At 45.5% G+C, this 7,566-nt stretch overlaps 2 non-coding genes across 2 annotated transcripts; one reads left to right on the top strand and one right to left on the bottom strand.

Moving 5' to 3' along the window:
- Positions 1 to 3,777: 3,777 nt before the first annotated feature.
- On the top strand, positions 3,778 to 3,850 carry trnav-cac (transfer RNA valine (anticodon CAC)). The gene has a single exon. It is a non-coding gene; the product is annotated as a tRNA-Val (tRNA).
- Positions 3,851 to 7,187: 3,337 nt separating this feature from the next.
- Positions 7,188 to 7,259, bottom strand: trnae-cuc (transfer RNA glutamic acid (anticodon CUC)). The gene has a single exon. It is a non-coding gene; the product is annotated as a tRNA-Glu (tRNA).
- Between the last annotated feature and the right edge of the window lie 307 nt (positions 7,260 to 7,566).

The following is a 7,566-nucleotide window of genomic DNA, read 5'->3' as shown; positions in this document are numbered from 1 at the left end:
AGTTTCGATCGATGAAATGTTCGTGAAGAGTCAGTGTAAAGAGAGTCAGCAGTTCATGTTTTCCCTCGACACTTCCTTCAGACCTGAGACCGAAACGTTTGTCGTTTCCGTAGTGTAGCGGTTATCATGTTCACCAGTTACACGCAGAAAGTTCCCGATTTGATCTCGGAGGGAAGAATTTTGTTGGGATTTGCTCCCCATAAACCTCCAGGGTCGAGTTTCTTCAAGTGTGAAAGGGGCTACAAACCCTTTTAAATTTAACAGCGGCTGCACCAGATTCCTGGTATAATAAGCACTGAACATTTTTAAGCAGACTCCTAAAATACAGTATGTAAAATGGGAAGGGATAAAAGTTCATGAAATGCAAAGCACAAAGATTCATTAACGTTTCAATTGTCAGTTGGCAAACAAGTTAGCATTTCCTTCAGTGTGTAACAGAACGTATGAATGGTGATTGAAAAGAACAATAAATGTCTCACAGACTTGAATTATTTTTGTGCAATGAACTATTCCCAACCACAAGGGAACACTGCATCAATCACATATATTTAAGTAAGTAATAAGTATATTTACATATATAATCTATGCCATCATTTAACCTCGTGGCGCAACGGTAGCGCATCTGACGCCAAATCAGAAAGCTGCGTGTCCAAATCACTTCGAAGTTACTATTTATCTTACCATTCATAGGAGCCTGGATAATTTCGGAATTAATGCTTTTTAACAATAAACGGAACTTTGGTCACTAGTTTTGCGGTGCCAGGGAGGGAAGCGTCATTTCAAAATAAACTACTGGTAGCGGTGAGCAAGTTAAGGCACAGCAGGTGTTGGGACAAGTGAGTGAACCGTCTTCGTTCAGTTGGTTGTTGCTTAAACGCCCGGGTGCTTGATTCTGACACATTGATGGGCCCGACAGACAAGGAAGTAGCAGTTTCCTCAGGCTTGGCGAGCTCAGTCGGTAGAGGCATTAACCTCAGGATTGTGGGTGCGAGTTTCAACTTTTATGCTGCACTCATGAGCGGACCCCAGCGCTCCATTTTCGCTGAAATGGAGAATTTCTCCGCCACCTTTTTCTTGATATCACAATTGCTGGCGTGCGAGTGAAAAGGGCCCTCCTCTTCACTGTGAGTGCAAGAGACAAGTCTGTAGGTACCGCGTGTCGTCCAATGAATGTCAAAACTTTGAAAGAAGAGTTAGCGATTCAGGTACACAAACCTCGCTGGTGGATAATCATTTTTTTTGTCAGAGTTTCCAGCCTTGCCTTCATCTCTTGCCCTTTGCAAGGCACTTTTTCCGGTTTAAATGTACACACTGGGTGAGTTGGTGATCGGGGGGACTGCAGGAGACTCAGCGGCCCCAGGTGAGACACAGAAAAATCCGCCCTAGCCCTGTCCCAATGTAAGTTTGTGGAAGTAAACACGGGATGGGACGGTGTGACGTTCCAGTCAAACCTCCTGTCCGGGAACGCCTCGATTTTAAAATTCTCATCCTTGCTTTCAAATCCCACCATGGCCATCGCCCCACCCTACATCTGTAATCTACAACCCTCCCAGATCATGTGGCTACAAGGGCAGGTCAGAGGCTGGGTATTCTGCGGCGAGTGACTCAGCTCCTGACTCCCCAAAGCCTTTCCACCATTTACAAGGCACAAGTCAGGAGTGGATTACTGCAGCTCCAACAACACTCAAGAAGCTCGACACGATCCAAGACAAAGTAGCCCGCTTGATTGGCACCCCATCCACCACCCGAAACATTCATTCCCTTCACCACTGGCGCAATGTGGCTGCAGTGTGTACCATCCACAGGATGCACTGCAGCTGCAGCAACTCGCCAAAGCTTCTTCGACAGCACCTCCCAAACACGCGACCTCTACCACCTAAAAGGACAAGGGCAGCAGGCACATGGGTACACCACCAACTGCGCGTTCCCCTCCAAGTCACACACCATCCAGACTTGGAAATATATCGGCCGTTACTTCATCGTCGCTGGAACTCACTACATAACAGCACACGGACTGCATCGGTTCAAGAAGACGGCTCACCACCACCTTCTCAAGGGCAATTAGGGATGGGCAATAAATGCTGGCCTCGCCAACGACATCCACATCCCATGAACGAATAAAAAAAATATCTGTGCTCCTCCAATTCTGGCCTCTTGCGCATCCCCGATTTTAATCACTCCACCATTGGCGGCTGTGCCTTGAGCTGCCGAGGCCCGAAGCTCTGGAATTCCCTCCCTAAACCTCTCCGCCTCTCTCTCCTTTAACACATACCTTAAAACCTACCAATTCGACTCAGCTTTTGGTCACCTGTCCCAATATCTCCTTATGTGGCTTAGTGTCAAGTTTTGTTTAATAACGCTCCTGTGAAGCACCTTGTGACGTTTTACTACGTTAAAGGCGCTATCAAAATGCAGGTTGCGTCCTCTGGTTATCGACCCTCCTGCCAATGGACACAGCTTCTCCCCATCCATTCTATCAAAAACCGCACATAATTTTGAACACCTCTATTAAATCTCCCCTTCACCTCTTTTTGCTCGAAGGAGAACAATCCCAGCTTCTCCAGTCCCTCCAAATAACCCATCCCCGGACACGATGGAAGGCGGAGGGTTGCAACCAGGTTTGCAAATTATTGCCAGTCGGGAGCTGGACAAATCGAAAGGAACCGAAATGACAAACAGCGTTGTGAATCTGCAGATACGCTTTGGGAAACAGAATTGGAGACGAATAAAGGACTGACCAGACAGGCGGCCAAGACGCAGCTGAGTCGGCATGTCCCCCTGGAACAGTTACTCTGATGTTGTATTTGAAATTAAGAGGTCGGAGCCATTTAAAGCGCTCCCAGTTACTGCAGATCAGGGATCAAAACCTGACATCAGCGCAAGAACGCTCACAACACTTTTTCTTTATTTCTTCATGGGATGTGGGCGTCGCGTCGCTGGCGAGGCCGACATTTATTGCCCATCCCCAATTGCCCTTGTGAAGGTGGTGGTGAGCCGCCTCCTTGAACTGCTGCAGTCCGTGTGGCGACGGTTCTCCCACAGTCCAACTAACTGACAGATAAAGCACGGGTGGGCGCGCCGGTTGCAGGAGAGCTGGTTGGCGGTGATATCGATGCTGTGAGCGAGACCAGACCGTTTCCATGTTTCCGCAAGCAATGTCCCATCCTTTATTTCTGGAAAAGTAACACTGATAGTGGTCAATTGCTGTGACTGCAACATGTAACTTTGGCTTGGTGACACGCTGCTTTAGTGTATCTTGCAAGAACAAGCACCGGATTGTCTCTGTGACGTAATTGGCTATGAACCGAAAGGTTGGTGGTTCGAGCCCACCCAGGGACGAAAATTGCACTTTTTTTCTTCCCACTTTCGGATTCATTGCCTCATTCTGATAGCACTGAAGCCGGTGCCAGGTTTTAATTCCTGATCTGCAGTAACTGGGAGCACTTTAAATGACTCCGATCTCTTAATCTCATTTCAAGTTTTCTAATGTGTGATTTGTCTGCAAGAAAACACTCTGTGAACAATGTTATCTGAGCATGCCTGATTCGCCATAATTTGCACTGCCGTCGGATATCAGGCACATGAAAAAACAGTGAAATGTTTGTGTGGGCGCGATGCTCTGGGATTCCCTGCCTGACCATCGCCACCGATCCTTCTCTGCAGCCTTCCGAAATACAGCGCAGTAAATGTATCCCTGTGAAATGAGCTCCTGGACAGCAATACGGAAATTAGTTTGGCTGAGGTTTTATGTCCCTAACACGGCGCTTGAGCCGTCAGGTTTCCGTAGTGTAGTGGTTATCACGTTCGCCTCACACGCGAAAAGTCCCTGGTTCGAAACCAGGCGGAAGCATTTTAAAACCTTGTTCCCATTAAAAATGAGTAAATATTTCACGATTCACACTGCTGATTCAATGTGAACAAAGTCCATATCTCACAGCCCTGTTATTGCAGTTCGCCGCGAGCAGGCAATGAAAGCCAGCGTCATGTTGGGGGTGAAGGCTGCTTCCAATGCTGTCTCACACCCCGTGGGACCTGGCGGAGATTTGATGAACCCGATCTATTCAACCAAGGTGGGATAAATGAATCGGTGTTTGAGAAACATTCATCTGGATCATAAAAATCCAGGACTCCAGATCAAAAGGCTGCGTGTTCACATCATATTGGGGTCACTGTTTCTTTCACCGCTCACATGACACTGGATAATCCCAGAACGAAGGTTTTAATTGCTTTTTCAACAACAAAAAACAGAAGTTTGGTCAAAACCCTGACTCTGTACCTACGCAGTGGCAGGGAGGGAAGCGACTGATACTTTCGTTTATTTCAAGCAACAAACTGACACGAATACTGGTGTTGATTCAAAATCGACCTGCAGATGGACACACACAGAAAAAAGACAACCACAGAAACAGGCAGCAACGACTTGCATATATATTTAGCGCCTTTAACGTGGTCAGACGATTTAAGCTCGGTGAACTTGCTTCAGCTTTCTGAAATGTACTTGTCCATCCTTCAGAGGTCACGGAAAATATATGTTTTGCCTTTCGAAAAAAGACGCGAAAAGCAGAGACATTTATTGTTTTCAACACGGCTGGTGAAATGGCCGGACTATCAAAATTTAAAGGCGACTACCTAAAAATCACATCGTGCAAATTAAAATCACGGTTACTATTCACTTATGTCTGTAAGAAATAACAATAAACAAATCAGTCAGCGTCCGTGGTGAGACGGTGTCGAACTTGTTTGCTGCGAAGTTCACCGCTGGGCTAAAGCTGACGCCGTTTAAAGGACGCGAACCCACTCAATTTAAAGGATGGGCTCATAACCAACAGGTCCCGTCAATGTCAAACACCTCCTTTCTTGTTCAATAGAGGGAGCAGAGGCGTGTGCATCATCAGACGCCAGCAACTTTAAGAAATGGAACAGATAAAGGCACAGATGCAAGTTCCAAATCTTTTCAATCCAAAGTTATTTCACTTTATTTAAAGTGCCGTGAGGCTGAAAACGGGCCCCAGATGATTTGCGTTCACTCGTGACTTGTTTTTCAGTGTTTGTCCGTCAGGTTTGCAATTCAATTTGTATTGGATATTGAAGATATTTCAGGATGATTGCACAACATACCATGTGTAAAGCAACCATCTTGATAACTTCAATCATCACACACTCTACATCGACGCTGCAGAGGCCCCAGCACCCCTTTCAATATTGTTTTACTTAACTCACAGTTTTCAAAAGGGAATTGGATAAACGCTTGAATGGAAACTTTTTCAGGGCTATGGGGAAACAGCAGGCGAGCGGGACTAACTGCACAGCTCTTTCAGAGAGCTGGCACACGCACGATGGGCAGAGAGAAACTATTTCCGCTGGTCGAGGATTCTAGGACTTGGGGGCAAAGTCTAAAAATTAGAGCCAGACCTTTCAGGAGTGAGATTAGAAAACACTTCTACGTACAAAGGCTATGTTCCGATGCTCCTCTGTTCCTATGATATTATTAATATAGAATTCCGACAAGCATTTGATAAGGTTCCACACAAGAGACTGTTGGCAAAAATGAAAGCGCATGGAACTTGAGGCAACGTATTGACATGGGTAGAGAATTGTTTCGGAGATAGGAGACAGAGAGTAGGGATAATGGGTACATACTCCAATTGGCAGGATGGGACTAGTGGTGTCCCCCAGGCCTCTGTAACTGGGGTCTCAGTTTGTCACCATATTTATCAAATACTTTGATGAAGGAATAGAGAGTCGTATATTCAAGTTTGCTGATGACACTAAGTTAGGTGGGACAGTGAGTCGTGTGGATGCGATTGTAAAGTTGCAAAGGGACATTGATAGATTAAGTGAGTGGGCAAAACTATGGCAGATGGAGTTCAATGTGGGGTAATCCACTTTGGACTTATGGTCAGGGTATTTTCCAAATGGTAAGAAGCTAGGAACTGTGGAGAAGCAGAGAGAATTAACGGTTCATTTACATAAATCAGTAAAAGCTAACGGACGGATCCAAAAATAATTTAAAAGGCTAACGGAATGTTCGCCTTTATCTCAGGAGGCGGGAATATAAAGAAGTGGGAGTTATGTTCCAGTTATATAAAGCTCTGGTTAGACTGCGTCTGGAGTAACAGCATTCAGTTTTGGACACTGCACCTCAGGAAGGATAGATTGGCCTTGGAGGGGGTGCAGAGCAGATTCACCAGAATGTTACCGGGGCTAAAAAGGTTAAATTATGAGGACAGGCTGCATAGACTCGGCTCGTATTTAACATGTTTAAATGATTCGATAGAATAGAGAGAGAGAATCAATTTCCTCTGGGGAATCAAGAACGAGGGGGACATAACCTTAAAATTAGAACCAGACCATTCAGATTCGAAATCAGGAAGCACTTTTTTACACAAAGGGCAGTAGAAGTCTGAAACTCTGTCCCCCAAAAGGCTGTGGATGCCGGGGTCAATTGAAGCTTTCAAGACTGAGATCGATCGATTTTGTTGGGTTTCGAGGGATAGGGAGTAAAGGCGGGTAAATGGATTTGAGGTTCAGATCATCTCTGATCTTATTGAAGGGCGGAACAGGTTCAAAGGGCTGAATGGCCTCCTCCTGTTCCCAATGGAAATGTTGAGAATATGTTTTGTTGAGTCTGTGACGTCAGGGTCAAACCCCTGTCCAAACAAGGCAGGACACATTTGGGAGTTTAATAACTTTGAAATGAGCATTTTTCTTTTGTGACTTGTGCAACTTCGATCAATTGAATAGTTATGAAAGAGAATCAATGCAGTCATTCTAACTTCTGGCTGACAACCAAAACAGAAGTTTCCGTAGTGTGGCGATTTTCGCGTTTGCTTTACACGCGATAGGTCCACGCTTCAATCCTGGGCAGAAACATTATGTTGGGGCAAATTTATTTTTTCTCTGTGGAATAGCCGGTCCTGTTAAATTTAACACAGATTCGTCGTCTCACGAGCATTGAACATTTTAAACCGAGCCCTTCAAAATACAGTGTGTAAAATGAGAAGGGATAAAAAGCTCATCGCACAAAAGAAATTATTAAAGTTTTCCAATTTCCCTCAGTAGCCTTTCATTCTGCAAAATAACGTTATCGGTTAATTAATGGTGATGAAAACAATGATTGTTTTTCTTTCTTCCCACAGACTTTGAGCAAGTTCATGCGACGAATATAACAAGTGTTCAAAAGTTGATTCCCTGACCGGGAATCGAACCCGGGTTGCGGCGGTGAGAGCGCCGAATCCTAACCACTAGACCACCAGGGAGCGCTGGTAGCTTGCTTATCAGATGTAATATGGATTTCTCCTTTTCTGTGATTCAGCTTTTAATTCTTTTTAGCTCCTGATTGCGGATATTCCGGTGATTAAATAGGAATAAAGTACAATAGGCTCAGGAAAACCCGGGGAGGTGGCATCCCGCTCACCGAGCCTCTCCAGCAGCATTTATCTTACCAAGCACTGGAGTGAGTGAAACTTTCTCTGGGGTTGGGGGGGGGGGGGTCTCAATGTGCAAAGAGTGGCGAGTGATGAAGTCATTCATTAGTCAGGATGGCCAAGCGGTCTAAGGCGTTGC

This window comes from Heptranchias perlo, unplaced genomic scaffold, assembly GCF_035084215.1.
Source record: "Heptranchias perlo isolate sHepPer1 unplaced genomic scaffold, sHepPer1.hap1 HAP1_SCAFFOLD_47, whole genome shotgun sequence".
Taxonomy (NCBI): domain Eukaryota; kingdom Metazoa; phylum Chordata; class Chondrichthyes; order Hexanchiformes; family Hexanchidae; genus Heptranchias; species Heptranchias perlo.
Note: the sequence above shows the minus strand (reverse complement) of the source record. Positions and strands in the feature narration are given on the sequence as shown.